The sequence below is a fragment of the Arachis duranensis genome, chromosome 1 (assembly GCF_000817695.3).
Source record: "Arachis duranensis cultivar V14167 chromosome 1, aradu.V14167.gnm2.J7QH, whole genome shotgun sequence".
Classification (NCBI taxonomy): Eukaryota; Viridiplantae; Streptophyta; class Magnoliopsida; order Fabales; family Fabaceae; genus Arachis; species Arachis duranensis.
In genome coordinates, this window is record NC_029772.3 from 73,427,715 (window position 1) to 73,443,120 (window position 15,406).

The window sequence follows — 15,406 nt, forward strand, 5'->3', positions numbered from 1 at the left end:
GTAAAGGATTATGTGAAATTGGTAAAATCATATTGTTAGCCAACTTTGACAGGCCATAACTTGGCACTCAGAGTTTGGAATTTGAATGAGATTTGTCTTAAATTAAAGCTAATGAAAAGATCTTTAAACCATCTAAGAATGAACGAAAATAGAATTTTGTAGAAAAGGTTATGAGAGTTTGAATTTAGGGGGTTTAAAACTGAATTCTACAAAAGTTGCAAAAAACTGAGGTCATGCATACGCATGAAGGGTGTAACAGAAGTGAAACGATTTTGTGTGAGTTTCATGCGTGATGAGCGGATAATTTATACGCTTTTTGGCATTATTTTTAGGTAGTTTTTAGTAGGATCTAGTTAATTTTTAGTATATTTTTATTAGTTTTTAAGAAAAATTCACTTTTTTGGACTTTACTATGAGTTTGTGTGTTTTTTTGTGATTTCATGTATTTTCTGGCTGAAATTGAGGGACCTGAGCAAAAATCTGATTCAGAGGCTGAAAAAGGACTGCAGATGCTGTTGGATTCTGACCTCCCTGCACTCGAAATGTATTTTCGGGAGCTATAGAATCCCAATTGGCGCACTCTCAATTGCGTTGGAAAGTAGAAATCCTAGGCTTTTTAGCAATATATAATAGTCTATACTTTCCCAAGTTTCGACGACGCAAACTGGCGTTCAAACGCCAACTTTCTGCCCTATTCTGGAGTTAAATGCTAGAAACAGGATAAAAGCTGGAGTTAAACACCCAAACTGGCATAAAAGCTAGAGTTTAACTCCAAGAAAAGTCTCTACACACGAAAGCTTCAATGTTCTGCCCAAGAACACACCAAGTGGGCCCGGAAGTGGATTTCTGCATCATTTACTTAGTTATGTAATCTTAGTAACTAGTTTAGTATAAATAGGACTTTTTACTATTGTACTGTGGATGATCTTTGGATGTTTAGTCCTTAGACCTAGGTCTTGGTTATTCTGGTTCCCTCTCTGGGGCCGAAACCAATGAACACCATTATCGCTTATGTATTTTCAGCGGTGGAGTTTCTACACCTCATAGTTTAAGGTGTGGAGCTCTGCTGTTCCTCAAGTATTAATGCAAAGTACTATTGTTCTTCTATTCAATTCAAGCTTATTCTTACTCCAAGATATTCATTCGCACACAAGAACATGATGAATGTGATGATCAAGTGACACTCATACCATTCTCCCTTATGAACGCGTACCTAACAAACACTTCCGTTCTACATGAAAACAAGCTTGAATGCATATCTCTTGGGACTCTAATAAATGATTCACATCATTTCCCCTTTGAAAATGGGGAATCTGAATCTGAGATTAGAACTGTCGTGGTATAGGCTAGAAACAATTGGCAGCATTCTTGAAATCTGGAAAGTCTAAACCTTGTTTGTGGTATTCTGAGTAGGATCTGGGAAGGGATGACTGTGACGAGCTTCAAACTCACGACTGTGGGGTGCAGTGACAGTGCGCAAAAGGATCATTGGATCTTATTCCAACACGATCGAGAACCGACAGCTGATTAGCCATGCGGTAGCTGTGCCTGGTATTTTTCATCCGAGTCGAGAAATCCGACAGTTGATTAGCCGTACAGAAACCGTAGAGGACCATTTTCACTGAGAGGACGGGAGCTAGCCATTGACAACGGTGATCCCCAACATACAACTTGCCATGGAAAGGAGTATGAATGATTGAATGAAGACAGTAGGAAAGCAGAGATTCAGAAGGAATAAAGCATCTCCATACGCTTATCTGAAATTCCCACCAATGAATTACATAAGTAACTCTATCTTTATTTTATGTTTATTTATCTTTTAATTATCAAAGCTTCATAACCATTTGAATCCGCCTGACTGAGATTTTCGAGATGACCATAGCTTGCTTCAAGCCGACAATCTCCGTGGGACCGACCCTTACTCACATAAGGTATTACTTGGACGATCCAGTGCACTTGCTAGTCAGCTGCATGGAGTTGTGAAAAGTGTATATCACGATTTCGTGTACCAAGTTTTTGGCGCTGTTTCTAGGGATTGTTCGAGTTTGGACAATTGACGGTTCATCTTGTTGCTTAGATTAGGTAATTTTCTTCTTGTTTCAACCTTTATTTTATTTTCAAAAAGTTTTCAAAAATCTTTCAAAAAAATTTTCTTCTACTTCGTTTTTCAAAATAGATTTCGAAAAAAATAAAATTTTGTGTTTATTGTTTGAGTCTAGAATCAATTTTAAGTTTGGTGTCAATTGCATGTTTTCTTTTTTCTTGCATTTTTCAAAATTTTATGCATTATGTTCCTTATTGATCTTTAAGTTGTTTTTGAAGATTTTCTGTGTTGTGATCTTTAAATTATCTTGTTTTGTATGATTTGTTGTTTTTCATATGCATTCTCAATTTGTTAGTGTCCATAGTATACAAACTTCTAAGTTAGGTGTCTTGCATGTCTTTCTTTTCTAAAAATTTTTCAAAAATATGTTCTTGATGTTCATCATGATCTTCACAGTGTTCTTGGTGTTCATCTTGATATTTAAAGTGTCCTTGCATGTATTATTTATTTTGATCTTGCAATCTCTTGTTTTAATTCATTTTGTTGTTTGTCTCTCTCATCATTAAAAATTCAAAAATTCAAAAATATATCTTTTCAAGTCAAAAATACAAGGAATTGAAGATTCAAAACATTCAGCAGAGGAATCACAGAGAAAAAGCTGGGCGTTTAGAAAAAACGCCCAGTAAGGAAGCATTTCTGGCGTTCAACGCCAGCCAGGATACCTGGCTGGGTGTTAAACGCCCAAAAGGGTATTATTTTGGGCGTTAAACGCCAGAATGGATACCATTCTGGGCGTTTAACGCCAGGATGGCACAGGAGAGGAGATTTTGTTTTCAATTCAAATCTTTTTCAAATTTTCATGTTTTAATTCTTATTTTTGAAATCATATCTTTCAAAATCAAATCTTTTCAATCATATCTTTTTCAAAATCAAATCTTTTTCATTTTTCTTTTACTATTTCAAAAAAAAATCCTTGCTAACAATTAATGTTGTGATTCAAAAATTTCAAGTTTGATACTTTCTTGTTAAGAAAGGCTAAATATTTGAATTTTAGAATCATATCTTTTAGTTTCTTGTTAGTCAAGTCATCAATTCTAAAAATCAAATCTTTTCAAAAATCTTTTTCAACCATATCTTTTCCATCGTATCTTTTTAAAAAAATCAAATCTTTTTCAATCATATCTTTTCAAAAATTTCTTTTTCAATCAAATCTTTTTCAAATCACATCTTTTAAAAATTCTAATTTCAAAATCTCTTTCTAAATTCTTATCTTTTCAAATTTATTATTTCTTATCATTTTCAAAACCACCTAACCACTTTCTCACTTTTGATTTTCGAAAACCATTAACCATTTTTCAAAATTCTTTTTAATTAACTAATTATTTTAAATTTTAATTTAATTTTCAAAAATTACCTCTCTCTCATCTCTTTCTATTTAATCACTAACACTTCTCCTCTACTAGCAATTCGGGCTCTTTCATTCTTTATATGTTCAAATTCGCCTCTATCTACCTCACCCTTCTATTCTTATTTTCCTCTGACACCTTAAGGAATCTCTATACTATGACATAGAGGATTCCTCTTCCTTTCTGTTCTCTTCTTTTTCATATGAGCAGGAACAAAGACAAGAACATTCTTATTGAAGCTGACCCTGAACCTGAAAGGATTCTGAAGAAGAAGCTAAGAGAAGCTAAAGCACAACAATCCAGAGAAAACCTTACAGAGAATCTCAAAAATGAAGCAATGGCCGAACCCAACAACAATAACAATGCAAGGAAGATGCTTGGTGACTACACTGCACCAACTTCCAACTTCCATGGAAGAAGCATCTCAATCCATTGGAGCAAACAATTTTGAGCTAAAGCCTTAATTAGTTTCTCTAATGCAACAGAATTGCAAGTTTTATGGACTTCCATCAGAAGATCCTTATCAGTTCTTAACTGAATTCTTGCAGATCTGTGATACTGTTAAGACCAATGGAGTTGATCCCGAGGTCTACAAGCTTATGCTTTTCCCTTTTGCTGTAAGAGACAGAGCTAGAATATGGTTGGACTCTTAATTTAGAGATAGCCTGAACTCTTGGGATAAGCTGGTCACGGCTTTCTTAGCCAAATTCTTTCCTCCTCAAAAGCTGAGCAAGCTTAGAGTGGATGTTCAAACCTTCAGGCAGAAAGAAGGTGAATCCCTCTATGAAGCTTGGAAAAGATATAAGCAACAGACCAAAAAGTGTCCTTCTGACATGCTCTTAGAATGGACCATCCTAGATATATTCTATGATGGTCTGTCTAAATTATCTAAGATCTCATTGGACCATTCTGCAGGTGGATCTATTCACCTGAAGAAAATGCCTGCAGAAGCTCAGGAACTCATTGAAATGGTTACAAATAACCAGTTCATGTACACCTCTGAAAGGAATCCTGTGAATAATGGGACGCCTCAGAGGAAGGGAGTTCTTGAAATTGATGCTCTGAATGCCATATTGGCTCAAAACAAAATGTTGACTCAGCAAGTCAATATGATTTCTCAGAGTCTGAATGGATTGCAAGCTGCATCCAACAGTACTAAAGAAGTATCTTCTGAAGAAGAAGCTTATGATCCTGAGAACCCTGCAATGGCAGAGGTGAATTACATGGGTGAAGCCTATGGAAACACCTATAATCCATCATAGAGAAATCATCCAAATTTCTCATGGAAGGATCAACAAAAGCCTCAACAAGGCTTTAACAATAATAATGGTGGAAGAAACAGGTTTAGCAATGGCAAGCCTTTTCCATCATCCTCTCAGCAAATATAGTCTCTGATCTATCTAAGGCCACTCTCAGTTTCATGAATGAAACAAGGTCCTCCATCAGAAACTTGGAGGCACAAGTGGGTCAGCTGAGTAAAAGGGTTACTGAAACTCCTCCTAGCACTCTCCCAAGCAATACAGAAGAGAATTCCAAAAGGGAGTGTAAGGGCATAACCGTGACCAACATGGCCGAACCTGGAGAGAGTGAAAAGGCAATGATTCCCAGTGAGGAAGACCTCAGGGAACGTCCAATGGCCATTAAAGAGTACCCCAATGAGGGACCAAAGGAATCTGAGGCTCATACAGAGATCATAGAGATTCCATTGAACATCCTTCTACCATTCATGAGCTCTGATGACTATTCATCTTCTGAAGAAGATGAAGACATTGCTGAAGGGCAAGTTGCCCAGTATTTAGGAGCAATCATGAAGCTGAATGCCAAGCTATTTGGTAATGAGACTTGGGAGGATGAACCTCCATTGCTCATTAATGAACTGAATACCTGGGTTCAGCAAACTTTACCTCAAAAGAAACAGGATCCTGGTAAATTTTTAATACCATGTACCATAGGCACCATGACCTTTGAGAAGGCTCTTTGTGACCTAAGGTCAAGTATTAACCTCATGCCACTCTCTGTAATGGAGAAACTAGGAATCTTTGAGGTACAAGTGATAAACCATTATTTTATAACTTATATTGTGTTTAATTGTGTGGTTTTATCAAGTTTGCACCCACTTATTCATATGATTTGCATGTATTTACAATTCCTTCCCAAAATTGTTCTATGATTGAAAACTTGCTTCCTAAAGATCTTTTAATTGTATATTTTTATTCTCCTTTATACCATTCGATGCTGTGATCTGTGTGTTAAGTGTTTCAGGCTTCATAGGGTATGAATGGCTTAGAGAATGGAGAGGAAGCTTGCAAAAATGGAAGGAACACAAGAAATTGAGGAGATGACCAGCGAAAAGCGACGCGGACGCATGGCTCACGCATCCGCGCGAATTGGAGAAAATCACAGCGGGACGAACGAGTGCCTGACGTGAGTGCGTGGATTGGAATCTGCACGAGTGACGCGAATGCGTGAACGACGCACACGCGTGGAAAGGAAAAACACTAGATGACGCGAACGCATGGACGACGCGGTCACATAACGTACGCGATCTGCAGAATTTACAAAAATCACTGGCGTGGATTTTGGGCCGCGTTTTAACCCAGTTTTCAGCCCAATAAACACATATTAGAGCCAGGGAACATGCAGAGACTAAGGATGATTCTCATTCCGCATAATTTTAGTTTTTAGTTTTCAGATCTGATTTTACTCCTCCTCTAGGTTTTCTCTCTACACATTCATAGTTCTTAGAATTTTGTTTTATTGCTTTTTGGATTGGGATATTGAGAAGAGTTATTACCTCCGCCAAGACTTCATCATTCTAGTTTGTTTTCTTACTTTTCGCTTACTCTTTCATATCCTTAATTTGTCTAAAGTTACAATTGGATTATTTTTATAATTTATTAATACAAGAACCATTTTTAATTTTAATTGATCTTTTATTATTGCTTATCATGTCTTTCTTTATTTCCCTTTTTAATTTTGTGAAGTTTACATTCATGATAATGGAGTAGTCCTCTAACTTGATTGGGAGTTGATTAAAAGGATAACCTTGAGTTGGAATACTCAAAAGCTAAATTGTAATTGGTTTTATTGTTGGCTGGCTCTCTAGTCACTAACACTAATCCTTCCTAAGGGAGAGGATTAGAACTTGTGAATAGAAGTAGACTTCCAACTTACTTGACTTTCCTTTACTCAGTAAAGGATAACTAAGTAGAACAACCTTCAATTATCAATTAATCTTGAGAGAAATCCAACAAGGATAGAACTTCCGATTAATCTTCTCCAGGTCAAGGTTTTTATTTGAATTACATAAATTCTCTGATTTAATTTCCTGTTTATCAAACTAAAAAACATTTTGGAAAACCTCTGATTAATAGTACATCTTTCTGCAACTCGTTGGGAGACGACCTGGGACTCATACTCCCAGTATTTTTATTCTAATTTTGTGACAACCCTTCTAAATTGATGAGCGGATTTTTGTTGGTTAAGAACTGTACTCGCAACGTATCTCTTACATTAATTTCTTAATCTGCCAATTTCTGCCACGTCAATTTTTGGCGTCGTTGCCGGGGAGTTGCAATAGTGTACTAATTTATTGATTGGAATTTATTTGCATTTTATTTTATTTTGTCTTTATAACCATGAGCTATGTGTTTCTTTCGTTGAATGACGCGTTCGTTGCCTGATCCGAGCTTAGCCACTTTTGATCCTAAAATTGAAAGAACTATCTCACATATTAGGCGAGCTCGACGTCGGTTAGCCTCTGAGGGTGGTGAAGTGATTGTCATCGATTCACCAGTCTTATCTGAGGGCGAATCTGAACCACTATTTGAGGAACAAACAAGCTCCTCTACTACTGATTCAGTTGAGTCACGTACAGGTAACATGGCAGCACCTAGGAGAGTTACTATCTAGGAAGCAGGAGCCCCAGATTTTACACTACAACCGTATCAAGCGCATCACCCATCAGTTGCTGCAGATTTCGAACTAAAGACTGCGCTACTCAACTTGATGCCCAAGTTTCATGGCTTACCTGCTCAAGAGCCTATCAAGCACCTTAGGGATTTCCAGACAGCATGTTCTATTGTTAAGCATGATGGTACAGATGAAACTTCTATTCTGTTAAAAGCCTTCCCATTCTCTCTTGAGGGAAAGGCGAGAGAGTGGTACTACATTCAACTTGGAGCGACTGTTGCTAACTGGGATACGCTTAGAAGAGAATTTTTGGAAAAATACTTTCTAGCTGAAGTTACTGATAGATTGAGGAAAGAAATTTAAATGATTATTCAAGGCGAATCTGAGACTCTCTACGAATATTGAGAGCACTTCAACAATCTTCTGGAAGCATGTCCCCATACATGATTGACAAGTTGGTGTTGCTCGGCTACTTCACACAGGGCATGAAGCCTCAAGATAAGACCACATTGGAAGGTGCTAACAATGGGTCTATGAAAAAGTACAAGACCACTGATGAAGTATGGCAATTGATCAGTGACTTAGCTGAATCCACTAGGAATCACAGGCAGAGGCAAAGCCACTCAAAAGCTATTGCAGATGTATCCTCTAGCAGAGAGACTACTACTCTAACTCAGAGTATATGTGAAATGACCAACTTACTGAAGCAGATGCAGTTGAGTCAACAACAAGCTCAGCAAGCTTAGCCTTCTCCACCACAACAAAGCCAACAGTTGGTTTCACAAAGAGTATGAGGGATTTGTGCTGATTATAGTCATTATACTGATGAATGTCTACAGCTCCAACAGGAAGACAACACTGTGGCAGCCACTCATAACTTCTATGACCGCCCAAACCAAGGATACAATCAAGGTGGCAGCTACAACCATGGATGGCAGGACAATTTCAACCAAGGTTGGAGAGATAATTCTAACCATGGTTAGAGGGATAATCATAACAAAGGAGGCAGAGATAACAACGGAAACCAGAGGTGGAATAATAATAACAACATTAGACAGCAGAATCAGAATCAGGCCTACAGAGCACCTCAACTAAGGCAGCCCCAAGCATCTCAGTAGACCCCTTAGATCACTTATCCATCTTCATCTTCTAATGATGAGTTACTATAATCTATTGATCGGAGACAGCAGGCCATGGAAAACAACCTTGCTTCTACTCTAAATGGTCTGAACTCTACCTTGCAAGCTGTTGTATCACAGATTGGATCACTAAATAACTCCAACAACCAGCCTTCAAGCTCTAGTGGAATTCCTTCTCAACCTTTACCCAATTCCAAGGGTGGAATTAATGCCATCACCTTGAGGTCCAGAACCACATTACAGGAGAGGAACCATGAAGAGCCAAGCCCACCAGAACACACTCCAGCTGAAGATGTGGTGGAAATGGAAGATGCTGAAGAGGAAGAGGACGTACAAGACATAGTTGAAAAAGAGGAAGCTCAACTACAGAATGAAGCACCAAAGGATGCTGAAGCCGTAGATAGCGCCTGTCCTATCCCTTTTCCACAACTCGCAAGGAAGCCCAGGAAGCAGATGGAACTTGATCCCAAAATGGTAGAAATATTCAAAAAGGTTGAGGTAACCGTTCCTCTTTTTTATGTTATTCAGCAAGTACCTAAATACGCAAAGTTTCTAAAGGATTTATGTATACATAAAGATAAAATTAATAAATTAGAAACTATTCCTTTAGATAGTTCTATCTTTGCTTTAATGGGAGGTATACCTGAAAAATGTAGTGATCCAGGTCCATGTATGGTTAACTGTACCATTGGAGGTGTGATATTTTCTGACTGCATGTGTGATTTAGGAGCATGTGTTAGTATAATGCCTTTGTCTATATATGATACCTTGAGGCTCCCTCCCTTAAAAAGGTCGGCAGCTCATTTTGTGTTAGCAGATAAAAGCATTATTACAGTGGTTGGAATTACTGAAGATGTATTAGTGAGCATTAAGGGGCTCACATTTCCAATTACTGAAATGCCCCCTAATGACTCAGGGAAGCCATTATCAATCCTGCTTGGAAGACCATTCCTGAAGACTTCAAAGTTCAAGCTGGATGCATTCTCAGGAACTTACTCTTTTGAGATAGATGGCAGAATAGTGAAGTTCAATTTAAATGAAGCTATGAAGCACCCTCTGGAAGACCATTCTATCTCCCAGTGTGACATTATTGATGAAACTATAGCTGAAGTTCACCAGGAAGAATTAGAAAAGAAGTACATAGGGCAAGGTCCAAGTGTGGGGACACTTTCTGCAGACAATGAGAGCACTTTGCCATTTTCACCGGCCCCAGATGCTCCAGAGCCAAGCCATGAGCAGAAAATAGAATTAAAGCCCCTTTCTCCACACCTCAAGTATGCTTACCTTGAGGACAAGCAGAAATTTCCAGTTATCATTACAAGGGAGCTCACTTCCCAACAAGAAGAACAACTGCTTAGTGTATTAAGGACGCATAAGAAAGCAATTGGATGGAGCTTGACGGATATAGTAGGCATCAACCCTCAAGTTTGTGAGCATAGAATATTCTTAGAAGAGGGAGAAAAGCCTGTCCATCAACCTCAAAGAAGATTGAATCCCACCATCTTAGAAATTGTCAAAAAAGAAGTGACCAGACTACTTGAAGCAGATATTATTTACCCCCATCTCAGATAGCGAATGGTTCAGTCCAGTACAGGTGGTGCCCAAGAAGTCTGGAGTCACAACAATAAGAAATGAGCATGGAGAACTTCTGACATCCAGAGTGCAGAACTCATGGAGAGTTTGCATTGACTACAGGCGTCTCAACCAAGCCACTCGCAAGGATCATTACCCCTTGCCATTCATTGATCAGATGCTTGATCGCCTATCAGGTAAATCCCATTATTGCTTTTTAGATGGTTATACAGGCTATTTTCAAATTCATATAGCTCCTGAAGATCAGGAAAAGACTACCTTTACATGTCCTTTTGGAACTTATGCTTATAAGAGAATGCCCTTTGGCTTATGCAATGCACCAGCTACTTTCCAAAGGTGTATGATGAGCCTTTTCTCTTATCTTATTGAGAACTGTATGGAGGCTTTTATGAATGATTTTAGCGTATATGGTGATTCATTTAGCCTTTGCTTGGATATTTTATCTAGAGTGTTGGATAGATGTGTTCGTACAAACCTTGTATTGAATTTTGAAAAATGTCACTTTATGGTACAACAAGGGATTGTACTAGGACATGTTGGGTCTAATACTGGCATTTCTGTTGATCCAGCAAAGGTGGACGTTATTTCCAGTTTACCTTACCCCTCCTCTATGAGGGAAGTACGTTCGTTCCTTGGCCATGCAGGTTTTTACAGGAGATTTATTAAGGACTTCAGTAAGGTAGCAGTGCCTTTATCCAGATTGCTGCAGAAAGATATTGAGTTCGAGTTCAATGAAAGTTTTAAGCAAGCTTTTGATAAGCTGAAAATCGCCCTAACTCAAGCTCCAATTATGAGAGGACCAAACTGGAGTCAGCCATTTGAAATTATGTGTGATGCTTCCAATCATGCAGTAGGAGCGGTGCTAGCTCAATGTGAAGGTAAGGATCCTTTTGTAATTGCTTATGCGTCTAAGACTTTAGACACTGCTCAGTCTAATTACACTACTACTGAGAAAGAGCTTCTTGCTATTATTTTTACTCTGGATGAATTCCGAGCCTATTTACTTGGTGCTAAAGTAGTGGTGTACTCAGACCATGCAGCTCTAAAATATCTATTGGCTAAAAAGGAATCCAAAGCAAGGCTTATATGTTGGATACTGCTACTACAAGAATTTGATTTAGAAATTAAGGATAGTAGTGGTACCCAGAATCTAGTGGCAAACCACTTGAGTTGCCTTGAGCACATTAAGGATGACTCCTCTCCTATAGATGATAATTTCCCATTTGATAACCTGCAAGCAGTATCTGAAGTAGTCCCTTGGTATACACCTGTAGCTAATTATCTAGTTAGCCACACTTTTCCTCCAAATTTTACTAAGCATCAAAGAGACAAGCTGAAAAGCAAGTCCAAATATTATATATGGGATGATCCATACTTATGGAGGTGTGGTGCTGACCAGGTAATTAGACGGTATGTGCCTCAATCAGAATTCCAGTCTATTTTAGAGGCCTGCCACTCATCTGAGAGTGGAGGACATTTTGGCCCTCAAAGAACAGCTAGAAAATTTCTAGACTATAGATTCTGGTGACCTACTCTTTTTAAAGACGCTGCTAAATTTTGTAAATCTTGTTCCCCTTGCCAAAGGTTTGGTAATATATCCAAGAGGGATGAAATGCCTCAACAGATTATGCTTTTCTATGAAATTTTTTTATGTTTTGGGCATTGACTTCATGGGTCCATTTCCAAACTCTAATAGTTACTTTTATATATTGTTAGCTGTAGATTATGTTTCTAAATGGGTGGAAGCAATTTCTACCCGCACTGATGATGCTAACACTGTTGTTTCCTTTGTTAGAAACCATATCATTTGCCGCTTTGGATCACCACGAGCAATCCTGAGCGATCAAGGCACCCACTTTTGTAACAGGAGACTAACAGGATTACTGAAAAAGTATGGGATAATTCATAAAGTATCAACAGCCTAGCATCCCCAGACTAATGAACAGGTCGAGGTGTCTAACAGAGAAATAAAGTGTATATTGCAAAAGATAGTCAAACCTCATAGGAAAGACTGGAGCACCAGGCTACAAGATGCACCCTGGGCATACAGAACAGCATACAAGAACCCATTGGGATGAGTCCCTTCCGCCTAATTTATGGAAAAGCTTGTCACCTCCCAGTTGAGGTAGAGCACAAAGCCATTTGGGTAGTGAAAGAGTGCAACATGGGATTTGAGAAAGCCGGAGCTGAAAGGAAGTTGCAACTGCAAGAATTAGAAAGCCTTCACCTAGAAGCTTATGAGAACTCCAGGCTGTACAAGGAAAAGATGAAGGTTGTGCATGATAAACATATCAAGAGGAGAGAGTTCCAACCTGGGGACTTAGTCCTCCTTTATAACTCCAGGCTGAGGCTCATGCCAGGCAAGTTAAGGTCAAGATGGGAAAGTCCCTATTGAGTAGAGAAGGCCGAGCCATACGGAGTTTTCCACCTGAGTAATCCTTCAAGCTCTGAATTCATCAAAGTCAATGGACATTGCTTAAAGCTATATCATGGTGAGAAGATGAAGAAAAACAAGGAGCTATAGATCTTCCTCTTGGAGGATCCACCAACAGCAGAAGACTGAGCTAGTGGAGCGTCCAACTTAAGGACGTTAAAGCAAAGTGCTGGGTGGGAGACAACCCACCATGGTATGATCGTTCCTTTCTCTCTTCTTCGTTTTCTTTTTCAATAACTCTCCTCATTATTAGTACATATAGTTTGCATCTTCATTTGCACGTTGCATATAAAAAAAGCACGCGACGCGACAGCGTCAACAATGCATCTGCGTCATATGTGCGTTAGGAAGAAAACTAGATTGAACAGAGAGTCACGCGAAAGTGCGGCTGGAGGCATGCCTTTTGACACAAACTCGCCCACGTGACCGCGTCACTAACGCATTCGCGTCGTTTGCGAAATTGCTTCTTCACGCGTCCGCGTCACTCACGCGTATGCGCGGCTTTATGAAATTGACGTAAATGGGTGTATGGCAGTAAGTTATGATGGAGCTAGGCTGGAATGGCGCTAGAAGCACAAATCCCCATCCCGCGGATGCGTACCTCACGTGTCCGCGTCATTTTTCAAAGTATGGCCATTCACGCGATCGCGTCAACCACGCGAACGCGTCACCCTAAAATTTGGCAAAATGAGTTTCAAACAGAGAGTTGCGCGAACGCGAGGCTGCTCTCGTGCCAACAGCACAAATCAACTCACGCGACCGCGTGACCTATGCGTTCGCGTCACTTGAGTACACCGCACCCCTCGCGACTGAGTCACTCACGTGTCTGCGTCACATGCGGTGCACAGCTTATCTAGATCAGCCAAATATCTTATCTTTTCTTCCCCAAATCCTAATTTTTCTCATCCCTTCTTATTTCTTTCTTCTCCCTTCTTCCTCCTTCATTCTTTCTCACTTTCTCCTTCCTCTTTTTCACCACCATTATCAAGGTTTTTCTTTTCTTCTTCCCTCTTTACTTTTCTATTCTTATTCTTATTTTTATGTTTTCTTATTCTTTTTCTTTTTACTTTCATTATCTATGTTTTCTTTTTTTTCCTTTTTCTTTTTAAACCCTTCTTTGTTGGTGTTGGAAATTTATTTGGGTTTTTATTTTCTATATTTTGCTTGTGATTATTAAGGAATTGTTTGGCAATTATATATTCCTTTTTATAGGGTTACTTGCATGTTCAATTTAATACTTTCAATAACTTATTTACCATGCATGCTAAGTGTTTGTGAAAAAGCCCGTATGGCAACATGCACTACTTTTATGTTATCCTACTTTAATGCCTATTTTTCACAAAACCCTTTTTGTATTTTATTAATTATATATAATTGTCCATACAAACATATTGTTAGTTTGACAGACTTGGTAATCTAACTTGGACATTGAATGCTTGATACATGCTACTCATGCCTTTGCCGGCATGCCAATAAACACCTTGCATTCAATTGTCATCACATGCACTTGCTATAATTCCATTGATGGACTTTTCACATGTAGTCCAGACCATGTGTTAACAACATCCATCTTTCCCGTGCATTGATTATCACCTATACCGTCTCTTTCCTTGCTCTCACCCTTAAATTTAAAAAGTTACATTTTCTTTTCCTTTTCAGGATGGCCACCAAGAAAGGCAAGGAGAAAGCTACTCCCAAACCACCAGCAAGGAGAGGAACAAAAAGAGCATTATTTGCAGAGCCATCTTCAACAGCAGTTAAACCCACAACAAAAAGAATTAATAGGATCATAAAGGTCGATGAAAAAGAAAAAGCCTTCCCAGCAAAGGACACTGCACGGTTCCCTAACCGCTACTGTGAGCAGATGTTCCCTATCCTGGCAGAGAGGAATTACAACAATGAATACCTTCTTATCCTCCCGACCAACATTGCTACCTTTGTTGAGCCGTAAATTGAACGAAGAAAATGGAGATTCCTACGGAGACAGTCACGGCAGGTTAATCTTTCTTGGGTAGTAGAATTCTACTCTAACTTTCACATGCCGACCATGCAATCTGTCTATGTCCATCAGAAGCAAGTCCCCATTACAGAAGAGGCCATTCAGCGAGCTCTAGATCTTCCCCCTGCTCCAGAAGGACTGGACGCATTTCAAGAAGTCGCACTCAAGCATCAAACGTACCAATTTGATTGGGACGCCATTCTCAGAGTTATCACACAACCTGGCAGCAAATGGATTTATGAATACCATCGTTCCCGACCTAAGGGAATATCAGCTTCCGCACTTACCTTGGAGGCTCGCGTATGGGCACAGATTATGTCCCATTACGTCTTTCCGAGCACTCATGAGTCCTCTTTCACTGCAGACATGGCCGTTCTACTATGGTGCATCCTTACAGACCAGCCTTTAAACTTACCAAGACACATCTGGAGTGCTATGGGACATGTACAAATTGCAGGCAACTTACCTTTTCCAGCCTTAGTCTCAGATCTTGTCTCAGCAGCTGGAGTCTCCTACAGAGCTAGGGACACCAAAGCCATGCTTCCACAGGATGATCAGTACGTCCCTAACGAGAAATATCTCAGGCCACCAACAGCCACTACCAGCCAGCCTGCAGAACCAGCTGCAGACATTCCTCCTTCCACACCACAAGCAACCTCAACAAGTCAGCTGCTCCATCAGATACTAGAGAGGTTGGACCAGCAAGAATAGAAAGCGAAGCTATAAGAGTGCCGCAAGCAGTGTCGTTTCAAATACCTCAAGGAGCTACTCACAGGTAACCATAGACCTGAGAAAGACTCAGACACCCCGGACTCCACCTCCTTCACCAGCACAGGGAGTCATGACAGTCCCAATGGTGGAGATACTGCTACCAGCCCT